This window comes from Leopardus geoffroyi, chromosome B2, assembly GCF_018350155.1.
Source record: "Leopardus geoffroyi isolate Oge1 chromosome B2, O.geoffroyi_Oge1_pat1.0, whole genome shotgun sequence".
NCBI lineage: Eukaryota > Metazoa > Chordata > Mammalia > Carnivora > Felidae > Leopardus > Leopardus geoffroyi.
Window position 1 is genome coordinate 16,966,563 of NC_059332.1, and position 24,104 is coordinate 16,990,666.

The window sequence follows — 24,104 nt, forward strand, 5'->3', positions numbered from 1 at the left end:
GCTTTCCCCTAACCAAGATTTGGTTATAAGATCACTGTTAAAACGATCGCTAATAAAAGGATGGGATTATTATCTTTGGCTTATTATTATCTTTGGCTTTATTATCATCTAACCATTTCGGATGGGGAAGATATTGGGAAGCCAACCAGAAAAGTGATGCAGGCACGTACCCAAGCCATATAGTACAAGATAGAGAGTGTTGAACCATAAAAGAAACATAACTAAAGTGTCTTGGGTGTGAAACCTGGAGAAACTTATTTCCAGCTGAGGATTTAGAATGAATCGACTTCTGCATTGAAGACCGGAGTCAGGCACAGAAAGATGAAAAGCAACACTTTCATTTGCCAGTCAAGAAATCGCAAGTGGGAAGGAAGGGGACGAGTATAGAGTTATGAGTTACATTTGGCCGAGATAGAGGTCTCTGAAGGTGTACCGATTAGCTTTTGCTTTGGTAAGACCCCCCACTTCTCAGAGGTTTGTTGCCCCAATTAGTTTTGTACCACTCCTAGATCTGCTGGTTGTCTGCAGCTCTGTTTGGTCCTAAACCACATGTCTTTTTAGTCCAGGGAACCAGGCTAAAGGAGCACTCTTTTTCTGGGATACACCCCTCGTGGCACAGAGCGAAACCCACACCGATGATGAAGTTTCTAGGGGCCCAGTGGTCTGGGGAATGTTGAAGTATTCCTTTGGGATGAAAGCATAGTCACATCATCTTGCCTGTCCTACCACTACGAAAGAGGCGCAGAGGATGGTGGGATTCATTAGATTCTGGAGGCAGCGAGAGTCAGTTAAGTATACACTCTTCTACTTAATCTACCAAGTAATCGTTAAGTCAGAGAGTTTTGCGAGGGGTTGAGAGGGCAACGGGTCCAGGCTACTATATAAGTACTTTACAGTGTATGTGCTTTGACCTAGCAGACCAAAGGAGCAGAGGCTCTGGGAGCAGTTGTAGTGACACCAAGTTGGCAGAGGGACATGAAATTGGAAAGACAGATTGGGACTCAATCACGGAGAACCTTAAGTGTCATACCGAGGAAAAAAGCAACGGGGAGTCATTTAAGGTTTTGGGTAGAGGAGTGGCATCGTCAGGGATTTACTCTGAAGCTCATTCAAGTTCTCTGTAGGTAGGAAGGTCACACAGGTGGACCCAACAGAGTCACGACACTCACCCCTTAACTGTGTTCCATTATTCCTAGCCCTGAAATATGTCCTTTCATTTAATCTTGCCGCCTAAATCCTTGTGATCCGTTACAGGTAGTCCTTCATACATTATCCTTGTGAGGGAGATTTTATCATCCCTATTTTTGACATAAGAAAACTGAGACTCAAAGAGGTTAAGGAATTTGCTCAACTCCCCCCAGCTAAGAAGGTGTAGGAGCTGGTACCTAGGTGGGTTTTCCCTCTCTCAGCATCCAAACACCCACTCTGTTAGACTGCCTCTCCCCACGAACAGAGATGAAAATCCAAGAGCCCCACAGCCAGAGGAGGCCCAGGTGGCATGCCAGTCTGAGGGGATGACGTCACCTCTTTGCATTTATTCATTCCTCCATTCAACACATCACGAGGGGCTAGAAGTCAGGCAATGCCGAGGAGAATTGAAGGGCACTATTTTAGCATGCCTTGAACTGCAGATCTTTAAATGTTGTGTTTAACTTGGGTCCCGGTGAATTCAACCCAATTATAATCACCGATATAGTTGTCATCCTCTCCATTAGTCTAAACTCCAACAAGGTAGAACTATGGGTGTTTTGTAGCCCCGGTGTCTAGCACATAGTAAGTGCTCAGTAAAGACTTGACGAGTAAATGCTGGAGTGACTGAGGGATGGCTGAATGAATAAGAACCACACGGAATTTACTTCGACGGTGGTAGGCTTTCTCTCAATGATGGGACTGGTCTTTCAAGCCTGGAGCATGCACTCTCCCTCACACGTCCTCCAGACTAAGAGCTAATAGTCTGAGAACTCTTGTCCAACCTCAGTCTGACTTCCTGCTAATCCCTCGCCACGAGGGAAAGTGTCTAAAACAAACACTCTGTACATCATGGTATTCTCCCAGTGACAAACCTCCAAAGATCCTCCATTTGGCTCCAACGTTCAGCATGGCATCGAAATTGCCACCCAGAGTCTGTCTTCAGCCTGTCCTTCCAGCTTTCTTTCCATCTCTTACCGTAAGCTCCTCCATCCAATGCCCTAGATCCTATGCTCCGTCCAGGCGAGACTGTTCGCAGTTCGGTAAATACTCTGGTTCCTCCTCCACTTCTCCACTGGGACTCCAACGAGCCCTTCAAGATACAGCAGCTCAAAAGTTGTCTCGACTGTCCCGTCTCCTTCAGGGTTACTCCCATTTGTCACTGAGATCAACGACACTTGCTTTAGAACACTGCTGTGGCTCCTCCCATAGCGCATCCTGGTTATGAATTTCGGCGTCTCGCTCTCCCCAGACTGAGAGAGGGCTCAGCAGTGAGTCTTGTATTTATCTTTGCATGGGTGGCTCCTAAAGACGGGGCCAGCAGGTCATAGGTGCTCAGGGAGTCATGGTGGATGAACGAGCCTACCAGTGAGTGGTGGACAGGCTTCCATTGGGCCATGACACTTTGATCCGGGCTCCTCTTCTGGCTGCAGATACTTCCATGTCCTGTGTGTGCCACTACAAGTGAAGGAGGAACTTTCCACCACATGTCAGCGCTACACAGGTCGTGTCTGTTCGGTCACAAAAGCGTCCTCTGCTGGAAGCAGTATTCTGGGGGTGGTGTGTCCGTGATCACGGAAGGTCCCGCGAGATCTTTCTCTGGAAGAGAGGAAGAAGTTTATGTATATATGTATGTATGTATGTATTTAATTTTGAGAGAGAGAGAGAGCGAGTGAGGGAGGGGCAGAGAGAGACACACACAGAATCCAAAGCAGGCTCCAGACTCTGAGCTGTCAGCAGAGAGCCGGAAGCGGGGCTCGAACCCACGAACCATGAGACCATGACCTGAGGTGAAGTCAGACGATTAACCAACTGAGCCACCCGGGCACCCACCCAGGCGCCCCAGAGACCTAGCGGTTTACACGTGAGGTGCTGACCTTTGGATCAGCCAGACCCACTTTCTTTTTTTAAAATTTTTTAAAATGTTTTTATTTATTTTTCAAGGAGAGAGAGACAGAGCAGGGGCAGGGGAGGAGCAGAGAGAGAGGGAGACACAGAATCTGAAGCAGGCTCCAGGCTTCGAGCGGTCAGCACAGAGCCCGAGGCGGGGCTCGAACTCACGAGTTGTGAGATCATGACCGGAGCCAAAGTCAGACGCTCAATCGACTGAGCCACCCAGGAGCCCCCGGCCAGACCCACTTTAAACCTGGCTTTGCTGCTCTAGTTTGCCTTGTAGTACAGGCTAATTTATGACAAGAGAAAACACACAGTTAGTTGATGGTTTTGTCAAACTGTTGGCTTGCGTGCTATTCATCAAGGCACGTTCTCAAAAGGGGGTAGATGTAAGGTTGCCTTTTTTTTTTTTTTTTTTTTTAAGTCCAGTAATGTTGAGGATAGGACCAGACATGCTCCCTTTCAGCTGAGAAATATCCCCCTCTCCTTTGTGGCCGAGTATGAGAATGACAGCCAACTTTCATCTTCCCTGACAAGATAACTCAGACATTTTCCTCAGGGAAAGGCGATTGATCATTTGGTTCTGCTCAAGGATAACATGGAGTGTATGAAAGCACTCACAGGGCTCCATTCTTTATAGCCGCCTCCTTTGAACACATACGAGGACACACAGAATGTTCTTCATTAGACAAGGAGCCCACTTGTGATTTTTATTTCTGAAGGCTCTTAAGTACTGGGAGGTATGACAGGAGGCCATTCCTGCTTTATAATGCAGACCAAAAGAGCTCTCTCCTGGCCCCCAAACATGCCCCTCACCTAACTACTCCGGTCGACGTTCATTTCTCTACTCTCTGAACTCTTAAAAGCTCTTTCTGCCTGAAGTCCATTGCGGAACGTTTATTATAGATTATATTGGGTCATGTGTTCTCCTCTTATGTTTCATATTGTTTCAGGGAGATGTAAAACTTCTGAAGGACAGAGGACCCACCATACGCTTCTTCAGTAACCCTCAGAGTACCTCCCCCAATGCTGAGTACGTAAATTGTGCTCAGCAAGTAATGCGATTGATAAACTCCCAAGCATAGAGTGTGACGCAGATAGGTGAGAGACGATGAATTGTATGATGTCACCTTCTCTTTGGGGAACTTCATAAGTAGCCATCGCTAACTCATAACCGAACATTATTTTTTTCTGGAACCTGGATAACAGTGCTCCACGACCGATGACGCATATAGTTCCCTGTCAACATGAAGTTGCTCCTGCCAACGTGGGGATGGTTTCTAGCAATAGAATTGAGGCAACATCACAGTATCGAACCCAATCAGGATATACCTGCCTGAAGAATTCTGTGGGACATTCTGTTGTCAGACCTTAAACATGATAACTGAGAACTGCAGAAGCCCATGGGAAGGCATCCCAAGAGTAAAGCGATTGGATGAATTATTTTAGGAAAAACAGTTGACATACTAGAATTTTTTTTATGCGGACGACAGAGAGGCTTACAAACTTACAAGCATTAAAACTTACAAAATCACGGGGGCGCCTGGGTGGCGCAGTCGGTTAAGCGTCCGACTTCAGCCAGGTCACGATCTCGCGGTCCGTGAGTTCGAGCCCCGCGTCGGGCTCTGGGCTGATGGCTCAGAGCCTGGAGCCTGTTTCCGATTCTGTGTCTCCCTCTCTTTCTGCCCCTCCCCCGTTCATGCTCTGTCTCTCTCCGTCCCAAAAATAAATAAACGTTGAAAAAAAAAAAAAAAAACTTACAAAATCACGAAGATGAAAATAGAGTGACCAGAGCATTAACTACCAAACCCTATAATTCTACCACCTAAAGACACTTGGCAAACAACAGGCTTGGAGAATCCCTCATTTAGTGATCATATATAACTAAAGATATAAAGAGATCTTAGAAGGATTGGAATCAATTCATGGTGAACAGAGCCACAACATATTATTAAGGAAATCAGGAACACTTGGGGTTCTATAAATGACCGTGCCTTCCTACAAAAAATGTACTTGATGGCCTTTTCAGACACGTAATACTGAAGAGATGAGCATATTGGCTTTCCCTGTATGTCTCAAATCGTTATTTCCAGTCTGAAATTATTTTTCGTTTCCCTGGATTCCCACAGAATTTTACCTGTACCAACAATGCAATCTGTATACTTTCTGCCTCCTTTTGCAACTGCGTGCAGATTATTTATCCTGCTAGATTCAGAGGTTCTTAATAATGGAAATAATGATAAGGATGATGATGAGGAGGATAAGAGCTAACATTTATTATACTCTTCCTGTGTGCCACCCTTTAGTGGGTAACGTTGATTCCGATTCATTGAGCCACACCGCATATTTATCTTTGTATGTCCATTAAGCCTAATAGCACTTGGAATAACATTATCCGTGAAATCAACAAATGGTAAGCAAGTTCAGCCGTTCATTTCCCCCTTGAGTAAACTGGGAACGTGGACACATTTGATCGAGATCTAAGTACATGGTTTTTCTCTCTGTTTATCACTTTTCAGAAGCCTCTTCTATTAGGCAAGAAGAGTCATGTCTTGTGATGACATATTTCCCTCCCAGTCCCTAGTGTGGTGGTAACTACCTAATACGTTCTCAGAAAATCCCCCTTGACTTACATATTCCACAGCACCAATTATGAAAAGCAATGATGATATGCATAGCAATGATAATAGCTTGGGGATATTGCCATAGGTCATATACAGGTAACAGTCTACCGTTTCAAATTTGCAACGAATCACCATTCAGTGTCCCATAAAAATCACGAGGTGTTGGATCTATACAAACATTGACAGGGCCTTGTGTGTTTATAACTAATTTGTCTACATTTTTGAAAGTGGGTGGGCTCTAAAATGCCTGGGCTTGAAACCTTTGAATACCATGAAGATAGTAAAAGAGAAACTACGAGTGTCATTTCCAAGCTCTAAAAGGTTTAAAAATAAGTTACAAACATCCTCGAGAAACTCCCACTCTTGGGGAAATTATTAACTTGTGAGTAATGCGAAGACATTCTCAACAGATTCCCAGTTACGTATCCCATCGTCTTCATTGTTTACTCTTGAATTACAGGGAGACTGTCTCATACTTCTTATGGACTCCCAAATGCACGGAATGGCCCAACAAAAATAATTCCTCTTCCTACTCCCCTCTCTGGCATTTTCCAAGGGCTACAGTCTCCTGGGGGAACTTACCCTGGGCCAGTGGAGGTTGAGAGGAGAAGGGCCAGGGGATGTGAAAGCGGATAGCTATGGCAGCCTCGAGCTCCCTCACTACGCTGAAAAGTTCTGCAGTGGGTAGAATTTACCCCCAAAGAGGAAGTTCGATGCTATAGAGTTTTCTCTTTTCTGATTAGGGGAGTCTTAGCTGCTGGCACTCAGACTTTGCCTGTTTCTTTTTGGTGGTGGGCAGGAAGTCAAAATGGCTGAATTCCCAAGCTTTCTGGATCTATGTGAAAGTTCTCAGCCTCTGCCCAAGCCTCTTTTTTTTTTTTTTTTTGCTGCCAAGTGGTGTGATAAAACTTGTGAGAACAGGTTTTCCATGCGAGGTAGCTGATGCATCTGTATCTACTTTTGGCAGTAAAACCAAGAAAGAAAGGACTTGGAGAAACCTTAAAGAACATCATAAGGGGCTTAATATGAATGCGCTTTGGGAGTTTAATGATTATTCCCAAGGGATGTGATTTTTGTCTGACCTTTATTCAAGCAGCTTCTCCCTGTCATAATACTCATGCTTAGCTATAACCCAGCGAAACTAGCTGGGACCTAGGCAAGTCACTTTTATTTGGATGAATTATAAGACTTTTCCTGTTCAACATGATCAGCATGTGGCCTAAGAGATTTTTTTCAACGAGGAAGCTGCACTGTAATAGGGCCTTTGACCTGTTATAAGTGTCAGAGGTCTCAAAGGCTTATCACTTGTGATCCTAGGATAGAATTGCTCTATCTGTCCAATAAATCCAGTGATTCGAATTTCTCAGTGAAAGCAACATTTTTTTTTGTTTTCCACCCTTTCTCTTTAATAAGAAATAGAATCAAAAGGAACGTATGTGGCCATGGCTTTTCATCAGAAACAAAGAGGGAACGCTGTTGCGTTCTCCCGGGGCTGAGGTGTCTCTCCACTGGCCTCCGATGGTGTCACCGCGATCAGTTTTAACTTTTGTTTACCTCTCCACTCAGACCCAAGGAAGCAGCCATGGGGACCGAGTTCTCAGCTCTTACCACAAAAACCCAGCAGCTGTTTCATACACGCTTGATGGAGATTCCAAGCCTCAAGGTCACCAATGTAGATTTATAAAATGCTTTCCTGGTTATCTCATTGAACTCTGAAGATGAAATGTTGGGGCAGATGTTATCACCTGTCATTTTAGAGATGAGGAATCAAGATTTTAGTGAGATTAAGTCGCTTGCGTAAAGTCGGGTAGAAGGTGGATTGAACCCATGTCTTTTGACTCACTGACAATGGATTAAATTCACTGCATCCTTGCTATATTCAAAGCGTGCTCCGTGGACAAACAGCCTCAGCATCAAGTCGGGTGGGAGTTTGCTAGAAATGGAGAATCTTAGGCACTCCCCAGACCTACCGAACCTGCATGTGACCCAGATCTCAAGTCAATTGTATGTGCATTGAAATATGGGAAGTACTATTCTACAACCTAACTATTGCCGGCCGAAGGGAAGTTCAGCTGAGGCCCCAAATGCAGAGCGACCTAAGGAGACGGATGTTTCCCCAGGAGGAAACTTATCGCAAGCTCACTCTGATTTTGCATTATTTATTTGTGGTTAATCCTAAAAGTTAAATCCCGCTAGCTTTGCCAAGTCCAGTGAAACAGAATCTTAGCCTTTATGGGGCAGATGGATCTTCGCTCAATACTCTCTTGGAGGGGGAAAGGCACTGTTTTCATGTGAATCTTTTTGAAGGTCCCCAAATGGAAACATGTTTATTGCTCTGGTTAATGTTAGGGTCCTAGGTAATATGGCTTTTTTAAAAATATTTTTTTTAATTTTTAATTTATTTATTTTGAAAGAGAGACAGAGAGAGTGAGCAGGGGAGGGGCAGAGAGAGAGGGAGAGAGACAATCCCAAGCAGGTCAAAGCCCGATGCGAGGCTCGAACTCATGAACCTCGAGACTATGGAGCCGAAACCAAGAGTTGGGCACTTAACTGACTGAGCCACACTCAGGTGCCCCATTATGGCTCTTCTGAAAGCCCATGTAGTTTGAATATTTTTGGAGATATTCACAGATAAGCAATATTGATATTTGCTTGAACAAAAGATAACTGGTAGTGGGAGGGGAGGAGAAGGAGTTGGGAAGGAGAGGCTTATAAAGGTCTCCACCAAGCTGCCTCTGACTTCATTCCCCTACCTGAAAAGCATCTTTTACCAAAGAAGGCTAAATAAGCCACTCAGGGTCTGTGTTTAAGACGTCCTTATCTAATCTCATGGTTCATGGGTTCAAGCCCTGCATCAGGCTCTGTGCTGACAGCTCAGAGCCTGGAGCCTGCTCTGGATTCTGTGTCTCCCTCTCTCTTTGCCCCTCCCCTGCTCATGCTCTGTCTCTCTTTCAAAAATGAATAAACATTAAAAAATGTTTTAAAGAGATGTCCTTATCTAAATAAAAATATTTCTGGATTCTTTTCACCTTCTATTCTTACGAATTGCCCATAAGAGTGGTCAGGAAACCAAACAGCACGATTTCAGATATTGTGAAAGTCCAGTTCTCCAAAAGGGATCCAATACCCTTGCCACTATCTGCTCTCCTGCACCAGAAATTTCATCAATCAGTGAATCAGGGTGTTTGCTCAAGGAGCTCTCATTCATATTCTAGAAATCTCAGAGTGGTTGATTAAGGAGCCATAGGTCCTGGGGCAACTGGGTGCCTCAGTCATTTAAGCATCTGACTTCAGCTCAGGTCCTGATCTAGCAGTTTTGGAGTTCAAGCCCCACATTGTGCTGTCTGCTGTCAGCACAGAGCCCACTTGGGATCTCTGAACCCCCCTTTCTCTACCCCTCCCCCACTCACTCTCTCTCTCTCTCTGTTTCTTAAAACTAAATAAACATTAAAGAAAGAAAGAGAGAAAGAAAGAAAGAGAAAGAAAGAGAAGAAAGGAAGAAAGAGAAAGAAAGAAAGAAAGAAAGAAAGAAAGAAAGAAAGAAGAAAGAAAGAAGAAAGAAAAAGAAAGGAAGAAAGAAAGAAAGAAAGGGAAAGAAAGAAAAAGAGCCACAGGTCCTACTGCACAAATGTGATGATTTTGGGAAAAGATTTCAGGCCCCAAGCTTAACGTGTTTATTTGGGGGCATTGGGACTCAGAAATCCAGACTCTGTGACAAAATGACTCCTCGTTTTTCTTTCCATCTTGAGTGTCCTGGGTCCAAGCGAAAGCTGCCTTAGTGGACAGATGTGATTCTTTCCTTTCTGTGCAGGCTGCCACATCTGGGATGCATGGCATGATTCAGGCTGCTTGTATAACTCTGTATTGTTAGAGGACAAATGTGTGACAATTTTTAGCATGATCTTTCTCAGGCTGTGGCTTTTTCATTTGATCAACTGTATACGAGCTTGAGCCCCTTGTATATTATTTCATCTTTTTCTGTTCTAGGACAAATATAGTAGCTCTAACCACAATGTGTCTAGACTCTAGTTAACCCTGGCCTCTAAGAATCCAAATCCAATGTGCCCTACCCTATAATTCAAAACTCACTTCACCCCTCAAATTCTCCATAAACCTCTAGGTATTCTGAATCTTCTATGTTAATCTAAATATTAACTCTCTTGTGCCTTTTGATTTCTAGTTCTGTTTCTGGGATCGGTGACCTCGGCATCTATACAGTGATGATAATTTTGCTCTGTCAAATCTCTACTCCAAACAGCACGTCTGTATTGGAAAATTGACCTTCAATTCAACATAAAAACCATTTATCGAAGTGAAGAGTTTATTATGTAATCAATGAGGAACATTTCGTTGTTTTTCAACGAGAAACCGATATGATTTAATCTGTATTTTGGAAAACTCGCTCGTGAAGCAATGTGAAAAGGAAAGGTTTCAACCTCAGAATGAATGACACTTCTCTCCCTACCCAAACTGTGAGATTTACTAGAAATTGCCATGTAAGTAGTAAATATAAAGCTTTAGATACATGCAATGTATAAGACTGGTTTCTTTTTTAAACATCAGTTCACACACACACACACACACACACACACACACAAGCTAGGCAAAAAAATGAGGTCTTACAGGACCTATTTTGGCTATCCATGGCTGAGTGGCAAATTACCCCAGTAATTTGTGGATTACAAAGGTAAGGTCTTTCCTTATTCTCGCAATTTGGGCAGTTCTCCTTTGCATGATGTTGCGGGGGTGCTGGGACAGCTGGAAGGTTCACAATGGCCTCAGCCCCATGGCGGGTAGTTGGTGCTGGTGGCTGTCTGGAACCCAGCTGGGAGCTTCAGTTCTTCTCCGTATGAGCCAGTCCACATGTCTGCTTGGGCTTCCTCCTAGAATGGTGGTTGGATTCCAAGAAGCAGCCTCCCAAAAAGTAAAGACAAAGTTAAGGCTTTGCCTTGGAGGTACACAGCATAATTCTGCAACATTATATTGGTCAAAAGAGGTCACTGGGCTGGCTCAGATGCAAGAGGGGTAGAGAGGAAATAGGCTGTACCTGTTTATGGCAGAATGGCCAGATCCTAGTGCAAAAGACCTATAGAATGAAAGACATTGTTGTAGATACCTTTGAAAATGGAGTGCACGTGTAATGAGCACCGGGTATGGTATGGAAGTGTTGAATCACTGTATTATACACCTGGAACTCATGTTACATTGTGCGTTAACTAAATCAAACTTAAAATTTTTTCAAAAAAGAAAAGAAAATGGAGTCCGCCACGAGGCCATTTAAAAGTCCTCCTGCATGGCATTTGAACTGTTCAAAGTGGCAGGAAAAATATTATGACACTTTAAGAAAATAAAGGGTAGGATGCCTGAGCTTTTGATAGACCTCCTGCTCTAGAGGTATATTCTTATTCACTGGGTTCAATACATTCCTAACCAGTGTACAGGGTAGAGAAGGACCAGAGTTCGTTTTCACCACTTGAACGAACATATTAGTTAGCACTAACTAATGGAGCATCCCAACTGTATTAACTGATTGCAGTACATTTTATGTGTTCCCTGTTGCTAGCACTATACTAGGCATGGGGAGCTGCACAGGGCGAAATAGCCAGTCCTTGCCCTCCAGCACTTGCCCCCACGTCTTGCATACTTAGATGCACGCTTGAAATGAGAACTAATTCCATCAGAACGGAGCAGCCAAAAGTCTACCTAGCCATACGCTTCCGAGAGTCCCGGGAAGTTTGGTTAAACTTATCAAGAGTTTAATGGAAACAAAACTAAGGAATCATTTCTTGACTTGCTACAACGCTTTAAGAAGAAATGGTTGGTGGAATCTGGCCTAGGGTAAGATGCAGACCACTCTTCTAGGGGAACAAGTCATAGTAGCAAGTCAAATTAAAGTCATATTAAAACTGGAGGCTCTCTGGGGAGTGCGGGAGGTTTGGAAGAAGGCAAAATCTGATGCATGTTATCCAGGCACGTGGCTCCCAGTTGCCTGACCCCTTGTGGTCGCAGCTTAGTGTAGGATCGGAAGCTTTGTTAGATGACCTTAGCCTGGACAGAAAGTCTCTTGCTGCAGTGAACTCTGGCAAGAGAGGAACTGGGCACTCCGTAAAATAATCTGGTTGTGTTATTGGAGTAAGAGACCATAACGTGATTTGTCTGTTGGCATGATACAAAGCTTATTCGTTTCGTATGATGAACACAAAGATGGGTCCCAACTTGCCCAGAATTTGTATGATGAATACAAAGTTGGGTCCTGACTTGCTCAGAAGTAGCAGATACGTAGTAGGCATTCAGCAACTGTTGAGTGGATAATTGCATGACTCGAACAGACAGATCAATTGAATTTCCAAGTCTCCCCATCTGCCCTCAGCTCCCACCACCATACACACATGCCTGCCATTTGAGTTGCCTTCAAGGACCCAAGAGACTCTAAGCCCCTCCAGATTCTGAGGCATTTCAGACCAAAAGTTTAGTACATATTTCCTAACTCAAAACCACACAGACTGCATTCATTCAGTCCTACTACTTGGGAACAGTTGCTTTCCATAGCAAGACACTCAGCAGTTGTAAGTAAGAAACAGGGCTCAAGTGGAAAATATTTGTATAGGGAACAAAAGCAAATGGTGTTGTGTTTGCCAACGACATCTTGGAAAACCAGTGGGTAGTGAGAGAGAGAAAACAAAGAAGCCTGATATTATAATATGCCTTTCTTTCAAGCACACACATACACAAAACCAAAATAAGGCAAGCCCCTGTAAGGGGGAATATTTCTGGCAGAAATAATTACTCTATACTTATTGCTGTTGGAGTTGTGGCCCAACAGGGGAATAAGAAGTGCAAGGCAATGGAGTAGAGCAGCAAGGGGGGACCAACGGGCATTGAGCAATTTATAAAGGGCTCAGTTTGTTCCACCTGGAGAAAGGAGTGTGTATTTTAAAATATCACATTTAATTAACACTTGAAGAGAGGAACCTAATGGCTCACACAGTGATTCTAGGCAGCTTTTGTATGAAACAGATGAAGGGGAAAAAACCCGATTAGGCACTGGCCTTAAGCACAGTTTCCTTGGATTTCCTTTTTCCTCTTTACCATATAATAACATGGCTGAAAATTAGTTCTGACGGCTAATCAGGGTGAGTGGCTCTTTCTTTTCCTGGAGTGGTTAACAAGGACTGTGCATTGTGCCAACACACCGTACTACTGAATGGATGTGGGAAGGAAAGACCTGATTAGTTCTTTCATTGTAGGCAGCTCTGTGCCTCCCTTCAGTTGAATCAGAGGGCTCCTGTGGTTACCAGGGTCTGCTATGTGTCTGAGGGCAGTCTGGGAATGTCGGAATTCACTTCTACTAATATGGTGGTTCTTCCTTTTCCCTACTGGTCCTTGTGTGCCCCCCATCTGCCTCCGATGTCTCCCACTCCTAATTACTTCTGTTTCTGATGGTGTATTGGAAATCTGTACTATAAAGATGGAGTGTGGTACTATATTTAAGCTATTGAATGATAAAGCAGGAATTAACTAAAGACAGAAGAACAAAATCAAATCCTGGTTGGCTCAGAATAGGACAAGTATTCACGTGTAAAGGTCAGATGTGAAGCAAGGTCATCCCAGGTGTGTAGGCAGGTGCTTCCCTCGCTAAGGGGGCGTCTTTTACTGGGTTGAAGGGAGTTTGCCTTACCAAGAGTTTTGTTTTTCCAGCTTGGGATGCTAAAAGGGCTGCAAAGAAATGGAACGGAGGTAAGGAGCCTTACGATACTCAGAGGAAAGCTGTGCAAAGGAGTGCAATGATTTGCCCCACCAATTAAAAATAATAACAGTAGCAAAGGTGGCCAAAGTGCTGGAATCTGGACCAAAAAGAAGCCCGTGGGATTCCATGACACCTGCCCTGGAGTTGATCTCATTTGAAATCCTGAAGGGTATCCTTAAACTATAGTTTCTGACATGTCCCCTTCCTAGGGAAGGAGCCAAGGGAATGGGTTCTGCGTTTAATGGGAAACATAACAAGCCAAGGACTGAACCGTGGCATCTTCGACTAAGCTCAGAGTAGCCACGTCCATAGCAGTGAGCTGGGGTGCTTGGTTATGCCCAAGTGTGGTCCGGGCTGGACTCCTGAAATTTCTCCCTTTTAGATCATCCTTTGAGGGAGGAGTGGGTACTCATATTTTCCAGCCCAGTTTTCTTTGGCCTTCTGGAAGGAAGGGCCCCTGAAATAAGAGTGAGCTTTTTAAAAATTTGTATTTATTTATTTTTATTTCTTCAGCACAAATGTCCTGGCATTTCAGGGCTCTGTTTTGCGGTGTCCACGCAAGACGTTCAAAGGAGAAAGAGGACCCAAGCCTTCAAAATTGCTTACAAAATGCACAGACTGTATTTTGCCTGGATAGACACTTGTCCTGTCCTTTTTCATAACAGAAAACTTACATTTGAATTATTTAAAAATGTACAGTTCAGTGGCATCTAGCGCATTCATAACGTGCAACCATCACCACCATCTAGTTCCGGAACTTTGCATCACCCTAAAAGGAACTTGTACCCATTATCAGTCACTTCCCATTCCCACCTCCCCCACCCCTGGAAACCACTACTCTGCTTTTTGTCTCTATGGATATTTCACGTCTTCTGGATATTTCACGTAAGTGGAATCGTACAATATGTGGCCTTTTGTGTCTGGCTCCTTTCACTTCATATAGTGTTTTCGAGGTTCATCCGCATTGTAGCACAGATCAGTATTTCATCCCTTTCACGGGTGAATAATGTTCCATTGTATGGATATACCCTATTCAGTTTATCCGTCCATCAGTTGATAGACATTTAGATTATTTCCACCTTTTGCATCCTGTGAATAGTGTCGCTATAAACATTTGTGTGCAAGTTTTTGTTTGAACATTTCTTTCCAATTCCTTTGAGTACCTGTCTAACAGTGGAAATGCTAGGCCATATGGCAATTCTATGTTTTACTTATTGAAGGACAGCTAACCTGTTTTCCATAGAGGCTGAGCCATTTTGCGTTCCCACCAGCAATGTATAAAGGTTCTAATTTCTTCACATTTTCACCCACACTTGTTATTTTCTGTATTATTATTACCATCTTAGTGGATATGGAGCGATATCTTACTGTCGTTTTGATTTGCATTTTCTTTTTTTTTAATTTTTTTTTCAACGTTTATTTATTTTTGGGACAAAAAGCCCAGAGCCCGACGCGGGGCTCGAACTCCCGGACCGTGAGATCGTGACCTGGCTGAAGTCGGACGCTTAACCGACTGCGCCACCCAGGAGCCCCAGATTTGCATTTTCTAATGACTAAGCAATGTTGAGTGTCTTTTCATGTGCTTATTGACTGTTTGTCTATCTTCTTTGGAGAAATCACTCTTCAGGTTCTTTGCCTATTTTTAAATTGGGTTGCTTTTTTTGAGTTGTAAGAGTTCCTTGAATATTCTGAGTATTAGGCTCATAATCAAATATGAAATTTACAGGGGTGCCTGGGTGGCTCAGTCAGTTGAACGTCCAACTCTTGGTTTTGGCTCAGGTCATGATCCCAGGGTCGTGGGATCGAGCCCTGTGTTGGGTTCCATGCTTGGCATGGAGCCTGCCTAAGACACTCTCTTTCCTTCTACCTCTCTCCCCTGCTTACATGTTCTCCCTCTAAAAGAACATAAAAATAAAAATGCAATTTACAGATATTTTCTCCTGTTCTATCGGTTGTTGGTTTACTGTCCTGTTTTCAAAGAGAGGTATCAGGCAAAGCATTTGGATGCTTTTGAGAAAGGAGTACCAAACAGGACAGTAGCAGCCTTAAGAGTTCTGACCTAAAGGAAGCCTCCTTGCTGTCATTTTTCTCTCCCTCTCCTAGCCTCTAGTGGGTAGCTCTCATCCCAAAGTCTCCCGGAAATAATTACATCCACAACAAGTGTGTAAAGGTTCCATGTGCCAGGGGTGGTGCTGGATTGCACGTTCTCCCGTCTTGAGGGCTAGTCTGTAACATAAGAGTTGTTAATCCCATTTTACAGATGGGGAAAGTATGGTGCAGATATGTTTGTGAATGACTGAAGGTCTCCATGCTCCCAAGCATCAGAGTCAGGATCCCAACCCAGATCTGCCAGACCTCTTTCTACTTACCCACCAGTTTATTAAATTTGGTTCTGGGAAGCTCTGGGGCCTCTGGGGCCTACTTGGCTGTAGGAAGGAGGATCAGGTTTGGGTCCTGGGACCAGCTCCCACTCCTAAGAAAACAACTCTGTTTTCATATTTTTAAAAAAAAATAATTCGGGGCTCTGGTGTGTGACTTTAAAAAAAAAAAAAAAAAAAAGAGGCTTCCGGTGCTTTAGAAAGATGTTTGAAAACCACTGTGGACTCATCTCGCTTCATGGAAGAAGATCCCAGAGCCCTTAGAACTTCTTGTAATACAGAAGTTCAAAGAAAAGTCAGTTCTAAACAGGGAGCTGCTGTTCCGTGGGCACAAGGTTTCAGTTACACTGAGTGGGTAGGTTCCAGAGGTCTGCTGTATCACACGGTGCCTACAGTTAACGATATGGTACGGTGCCCTTAAAATTTGTTAAGAGGGTAGATCCCACGATAAGCGTTTTTACCACAAAAAAAACAAAACAAAAAACACAACAAAAACCAAAAACAACACCAAAAAAGCCCCAGAGACACAAAAACAAACACTTTGGGAGGCATCAGATACCCCTGTTCCCTTGAGTCTGTGTGTTCAAACTCATCAGATGGTACACGTTAAATACGTGCAGTTTATTGTATACCGATTATACTTCGATGAAGCTACGTTTTAAAAAGAAAAGCCGTTCCTCGCTTCATTGGTAGAAACCTGTCCTACTGTGTCTGCGCACCGCCACCCCCACGCGCTCACACGCGCTCTCTCCGTCACCCTTTTCCTGCACTTTCTACTCCGGGTGGGCGATGCCAGCTCCGGAGTGGGTTGCCTCTGAACTCCCACTCACCAAAAAAAAAAAAAAAAAAAAAAAAAAAGTAGCTTTTGCCAGTGACCGCACCCACGCAACTTCCTGGCAACCAAGACTTTCACCATTCATCTGCCAGGTATGCGGCCGGCTCACCTCTCACAGCATTCTCTCAGCCTCACAGCCTCACAGACACCCCAAACCAGAGACACCTTTCTTGCTTTACTTTTCAATCAGCACAATGAGTTATACCGCCCATCAGCAAGGGAGCCTTTAGCTTTCCATCGTCTCCAGTCACGGTGACCAGATTCAGGAAGAGAGCCACTGTGCCAAAAAAAAAAAACACAGATCTGAGGCCAGCTCTTAAGAGAAATAGCTTGCAGGTGACTGTCCTCCTCGTCTGGCAACAGTTAAGTGTGTGGCCTGGTGAAGGGGTCGTTTAGGTTGCCCGTTCCCACTTAACGTGTCCGATGGTCTAGACAGAGCTGGGCTCAGCTCGGCAGTGCTCTGGGCCGGGAAATCCCCCGTGCCCGGAAGTTAGGTTTGGTCTCCAGTTCTGCATTTCCCTTCTCGGGAGGCACCGGGAGCCCTGGGGGAGTTTCCCCACGTTGGAATCGACATCTGAGGGTCTTTGCCGTGTGCAGATGAACACGTGAGGAGAAGGTGCCCTGGAGTGGCTGGCCAGGGACGTGGGTTTGTGGCTTCTTAGAACTGCGTGCTTCTGGGGTGTCTGAACATTTATTCTGTGTGCCAGTAGCTTGTTGCCAGATAATTTGCTCAATCACGGTTCTGGTGTGCAATCACGTGAAGAGGTTTAATGCTGTTTAACCGCTTTGGTCAGAGACGAGGAAAGGGTGATGGGAAACCTTCCTGCGCGCTGAAGAAATTGAGACCCAAAAGTGGAACACCTTCGAATCCTGCACTTGGCGTTTTCCCCGACTTAAACGTAACACAGGACATCTTGTTTCCTTTTGCCCTCAAACACGACTCAGCTGAGTATTTATTACCCAACTCCTATAGGGTGAATGGTGCTCCCTGGCTCCCTTAGGCACTGACCACGATCGTTTGGGCCCGAACAACCTGCAAGCAGAAACTGGAGAGCAGGCAGGTGTCAACAGGCTGTATTTTCCAAAATGGCCCAAGGCCTTCCTCACCTCCAAACCCTCCTCCGTTGACTTACACAATCTAGCAAAACTTTTCTGAACTTTAAACCATCGAAGTCACTCACAGGTTAGCCAATCAATACGGTGCTGTTGCTACCAAAAGGCCCCTGGTAAAGTACACGTAGTGTCGTAGACCCAGCTACAGAGTGGCCCCTTTTGGGGAACAGCCAGACCGCACGGATCCAACGAGACACAGATAAGAGCAAGCCCAGGTTTGTCCTACCACTTGCTGCTCGGGTGTGCACACCCACGCTGGGCTGTGCCCGACTCACCTAGCCACACTGCAGGTGAACATACGGTGAATCATCCCTGAAACACCGCATGTCCTGAAGTTGGGAAAGTGTCCCCTTTCCTCCGTCCTCGTTCCTTTCAAAGCCTAGGAGTTCGCCTCTCATTTGTTCTCTTCTTTACAATCGGGAAAAGTTTTCCCTGTGTCCCAAGAAAGAATAAACGAAGAGCCTGGCCTGCCTCCCTTCCCAGTGTCCCAGATATGTATACAGTGTGGTGTTTAGTTTTTGGTGGTAAAACTTCCAGCTGGGAGTGAGTGAGCAATAGAAGGAAAAGGCATTGCTCCTCTCCTCCAACCCCCCACCCCAACACACACACGCGCGCACACACACACACACACACACTGCCAGCTGATGGGGAAATCACTGACCACTGTGTTGTGCCATTCAGGCAAGAGCAACAGCTATCTTTAGACTCTCTATTTACCAGAGAGGAAATTAGTTGATAGGCCTTTGGGAAAACAGAAAGCCTCCCTGAAGGCATATAAGAGAGGGGGGGATGAGGTGTGGTGGAGAGGCATGGTATCCTTGGAGGGAAAACAGTACGACGAGGTGCAGATATAAACCCTCTGTACTGGGGCGCCTGGGTGGCGCAGTCGGTTAAGCGTCCGACTTCAGCCAGGTCACGATCTCGCGGTCCGGGAGTTCGAGCCCCGCGTCAGGCTCTGGGCTGATGGCTCAGAGCCTGGAGCCTGTTTCCGATTCTGTGTCTCCCTCTCTCTCTGCCCCTCCCCCGTTCATGCTCTGTCTCTCTCTGTCCCAAAAATAAATAAACGTTGAAAAAAAAAAATTAAAAAAAATAAATAAATAAATAAACCCTCTGTACTGTGGCGTGGCCTTGCCGTTTAGGGGATCCTTTGCCTAAGGTTTTCCTGTTGAACTGAACTAGCAAATCCGAGGGATCCCGGGTCAGAAAACCCAGGGATTTGATTTAGAATGGTTCCCAGAATACTTTTCTCTCGGGACCTACAAGATTTCAATGGGCAAGAAATAATAGATTTATGCTCGAGGATATGTCTTATATGAAATAAAAAGCAAAACAAAACAAAAACAAACAAACAAACAAAAGCCCCCCCAAAAAACCCAAGAGAGTCTCCTTCCTCTGAAACGACATAGGCTGTGGGCAGCATTTCAAAGTAATCACAGGGCACAATTGAACACATTGGGTTAGGTACACAAAATATGGTTAGTACAAACTTGCTTTCTTTTAAACTCTATAGCTTGCCAAATTAATTCCTATAAGCAATGAAGACAGACATTGAATTGTCTGACTAATTATTGATTTGTCAAGGTGATGCCTCAAAACAAAGAAAATGGTGAAGGTTTAAACATTGCAGTAGGACTTTATGAAGAACCTGCATTTGAAACAACGTTTTATTTCTGTTTCAACAGTACCTATCATTCTTCTTATCAAATGAATAGATTTAGGATCCTCCTTTCTGAACAGTGCCCTGTTTTCATGCTGGGATACAGGCGGTTCTGGATGTGTTTAGGATTTGAGGAGCAGGCACAACTATTTAGAGTCTATCTGCTGGAGCCTAAGAGGTTTCTAGGAAGCAAATTAGGCATCCTTCTTCACCCTGCCAATTATATACCTGCGGCAAATAGCAGAATGTATAGTTAGAGGTCATATGATGCTTGCGGTGTTTTTGAGGCCCCAGTAACAATTTTACCTTGGGACCGAGATTTATACCTGACCTCAGTCTCACTGTTAACCATGAACCAGGACATCCAATTTAAACAATTGCTTTTTCAGGGAGGGGAAATGGCACGGTTGTTAATGAGGCAAGAATTCAAAAATAACTCTTTGGAGGTATTAGATTAAAAAGGTGTGATTTCTAAAGGATAATCTAAGGATAATAGTTTATTGAAAACAAACATACTCCAGACAAGAGAGAGAAAAAGGAAAACCAATTCTAAGTGTTTAGCTCCGTATATAAAAACCTGGTGTTAACGTCTATACGCATCTACACCCCCACTCACAACCACGCTCCTATCTCCCCATCCTCTGACCCAAGGTCATGCTCCCGAGAATGGTCACCCTGTAATAAAGCTGGGAGGTGGTTTTACCCAATTCTGTGGTTGCAATGGTGACCATCTATTCCCACTCTACCTTATTAGACGGCACAGATCTATAAATCCCTGCCACGGCAGAAAGTTCTGCTGAATGGTGCTGAGCTAGAGGATATTTCCTGCAATTACCTAGAACTGACATCTTTTAAAACAGTGCCCTAGCCCTCACCAGTTGGTTGAGCAAACATGTGATGTGCCTGCCATCTCGGTGAACGCACAGAGTGTGCTGGTTCAGCAAAGCCACAGCGAGCACTTTTGTTCCCAGAGTCCACATTTCCTGACGCATCAGGCTTCTGGAGCTATGCCCTCACTCTTCCTAGATCCCACGAATTTATAACCATTGTTGGTATTGAGTGGAAATGGGGACACGGCATAAGAAACGTCCCCCTCCCCCCCCCCCCCCCCCCGGGCCAGGGGAAAGGCAAGTTAGAAAAAGAAACAGAAACAAACTGCCTGTCGATCTGATGATTCATTGCTGAAAGATCGAGTTGTGAGCAAAGGGATTTATTTGTTTTATAAAATAGTGAGAACCTGCTATGGTCTCTCCTCTGGAGTCCTTCACAGTCTAGTGGGGGGAGTTTAATGTGTGCACTGATTCTTTTTTTTTTTTTTTTTTTAAAGTTTATTTTGAGAGAGAGAGAGAGAGAGCACATGAGCAGGGGAGGGGCAGAGAGAGAGAGAGAGAGAAAGAGAGAGAGAGAAAATCCCTTACAGGTAACATACAATGCAATATTGGTTTCAGGAGTGGAAAGTCAGTGATTCATTATTTACATACAGCACCCAGTGCTCATCACAAGTGTACCCATCCCCTATCTAGCCCATCCCTCACCCAACAAACTCCGTCAACCCTCAGTTTGTTCTCTATTGTGAAGAGTCTCTTGTGGTTTGTGTCCCTCTCTCCTCTTTCTCCCCTCTCCCATCTGTGTTGTTTCTTAAATTACACATATGAGTGAAACCATATGATTGACTTTTTTTTCTTTTTCTGATTGGCTTCTTTCTCTCAGCGTAATACATTCTAGCTCCACTCACGGCGCTGCAAATGGCAAGATTTCGTTCTTTTTGATGGCTGAGTATGAAACTGTATTTTTATATCTTTGGGTAAATACCTGGTAGTGTGATTGCTGGATTTCATGGGAATTCTATTTTTAGGTTTTAGGGTTTGTTTTTGTTTTGTTTTGTTTTGCTTTCAGGAACCTCCATACTGTTCTCTAGAGCAGCTGCACCAATTTGCATTTCCACCAACAGTGCAAGAGGGTTCCCCTTTCTCCACATCCTCACCAACGCCTATTGTTTCTTGTGTTGTTAACTTTAGCCATTCTGACAGATGTGAGGTGGTATCTCATTGTGGCTTTGATTTGTATTTCCCTGATGATGAGTGATGCTGAGCATCTTTTCATGTATCTGTTGGCCATCTGGATGTCTTCTTTGGAAAAGTGTCTATTCATGTCTTTTGCCCATTTCTCAACTGGATTATTCATTTTTGGGGTGTTGAGTTCGATAAGTTCTCAAGGTAAGATAAGATTTTGGATAATAACCATTTATCAGATACGTCATTTGCAAATATCTTCTCCCGTTGATAAGTGACAAACTCTCTCTTCTAAGTGCTTTACACGAAGAAGTACAAAATACTTTGGGAATATAGATGCTAGAAGGATCCCCAGGTGAAAATAGAACACACTATTTTTCAAAATTTCTGAGAAATTTAGCATATAAACCAATCAAAACTTTTATAAGTTATTTGGAAAGATAGAATAGTAGGGCAACTTAGATAATGTTTTTTTTTTTTTTTTCAAATAACCTTTTTTATTTTGGAATGATTTTACATTTATGGAATAGTTGCAAAGAAAGTGCATGGAGTCCCCAGATGACAGTAAGTCTCTGATTCAGATAGTAATGACTTCGAGTCCCAGTTCTGCAATTTGTTATTGTATCCTTAGACACATTATTTAAACACCCATATACTTGGATATGGCTTCTTGAATTTTGAAATGGCACAAAAATACTTGCTTTAGAGGTCCGTAGGAAAGAAAAATGATAGAATATGCATGAAGTGTTTTGTACGTGCTTGGGTCATTGATGTGCTTCATAAGCATTAGCACTTATAATTTATGTGGATGATATATTTGTTTTAAGAAATTAATGCAAATCATACATTACAATAATTGTAAATGGCCAATGTTTACCAATGAAAATTTCAGCTCTTCAAAGTATAAGTTCCATTTCCTTCCTTATCTTTCTTCTTTCTTTAGGCAGCTGATGGAGCTCTTAGCTCTAACCTCCATCTAGGCTCATTCCACACCAGGCCAAATGGACCCACCATGTTCTTGTCTCACATTGTCAACAAGCTCTTCCCACCTAAAGAAATGGAGGGAAGATGGCATGGGTACACCCATTTCTTAGTTCAGACTGCTAGAACAAAAATACTGGGTGGCTCAACCAACAGTTCTGGAGATGAAAGTTCAAGATGTGACTGGTGAGAACTCACTTCCTGGTTTGCAGAAGGCTGTATTTTCACTGTCTCCTCACACGACACAGAGCGGAGAGAGCTCCAATCCCATCACGAGCTCTTATAAGAGCTCCAATCCCATCACGAGATGTCCACCCTCATGACCTCATTACCTTTCAAAGGCTCCTGTCTCCAAATACCATTACCTGGGGCGTTGGGGTTTCAATATGCGAATGTTGACAGTCCATAACGCTCATCCAGGATAGGAGGTCGGAACATTCTGTTTTGGTCTGTTCAATGGAAGCTCACCGAGGATGGTCACAGGGCACCCTTTCAGGAACTCTGAGGATGGATACAGGACACTATTTTCTTTGGGGCTGGTGAATGATCAGCTTCCCAATGTCTCTCTGCTGAGCTGAGAAAAGGGGTATAAGGGCAGAGAAACCAGGGAGCCAAGCATCATCTTCCCTTTTCTTCCATGTCTGTGAACTTGGAGGTGCTGAGGGCTGTTTCTCTACCTCACAAACACAGAGAACTCCCAGGATTCTCTGCAGGCCTCTCTGTAGTCCATTAGGGTCATGTACATTTCCCTTCACCATTGACTAACAGTCACTCCTACCATCTGATTTCCTAGACAGTATTTGGGCTATGCTTTCAAAATCAGCTTTTTCAAGCTTCAAAATTTGGTAAACAGTCAGGCATATTTGAATTGTTTCCATATTTCTCTGTGCTACCAGAAGACTTTTCTGATTGTCACTTAGCACCCCCTTAATTAAATCAAAGACAGCAGCTCAGGGCTGAGTGTTTGCTTTTCCTCCTACCTTTCCTTGCCCACATGAACTTGCATGTGTATCTGTGTGTGTGTGTGTGTGTGTGTGTGTGTCTGTCTGTCTGTCTCTCTCAAGATAGAGGTAGTGATAATTTGTAAACATCAGATGTTAGGTCAATTTCAGTTGCTCTTTTCAATTCCTAACAAACTTAGCAGGGACATTGGGAAATTACTGGTCATTAAAATCTGAATGGAAAACCCCAGGTCAAGGGTAACAACTTTTCTTCAGTTTAAAAGCTAATGTGGCCCTGAAGACAACTCTGAAATACATTTGAAAATTGTTCCCATCAATGTGTTTTGGAAAGAACTCAGGCTGCTTGGAATAGACAGCCTGTTAATACCATGCCATTCAGCAAAGATACATAGCAGAAGTTGCTACTGCAAACACACTTCCGGTGCTTAGGTGCTTGTGCTTCAGATGCGCATTCGGATCAGATGGTGGCTGTGAGGACAGACATTGTCCAAGGACTTTCTATAAGACCTCACGCTTATTGAATACGTACCATCTTCTAGGCTCTCTCCTTCGCATTTCACACCTACTGTTTCATGCGACCTGAGTGGAAACACTGTGTCTTGTGCACCATTCTTATCTCCACTGTACAGCCGCAGAAACAGAGACACAGAAAGTTCCACGAGTTTGCTCACAGACACACAGGTGGGAAGAAGTGAGACCAGGACTTGAAGTAAG

The 24,104-nt window shown here is 44.0% G+C and overlaps 1 long non-coding RNA gene across 1 annotated transcript in view; it reads right to left on the reverse strand.

The window, feature by feature from the left end:
- Positions 1–810: 810 nt before the first annotated feature.
- LOC123608032 overlaps positions 811–24,104 on the reverse strand; it is a 40,383-nt gene continuing 17,089 nt past the window's right edge. The window contains exon 2 of the long non-coding RNA XR_006717049.1: positions 811–2,787. This is a non-coding gene — a long non-coding RNA (uncharacterized LOC123608032). The remainder of the gene's footprint in view (positions 2,788–24,104) is intronic.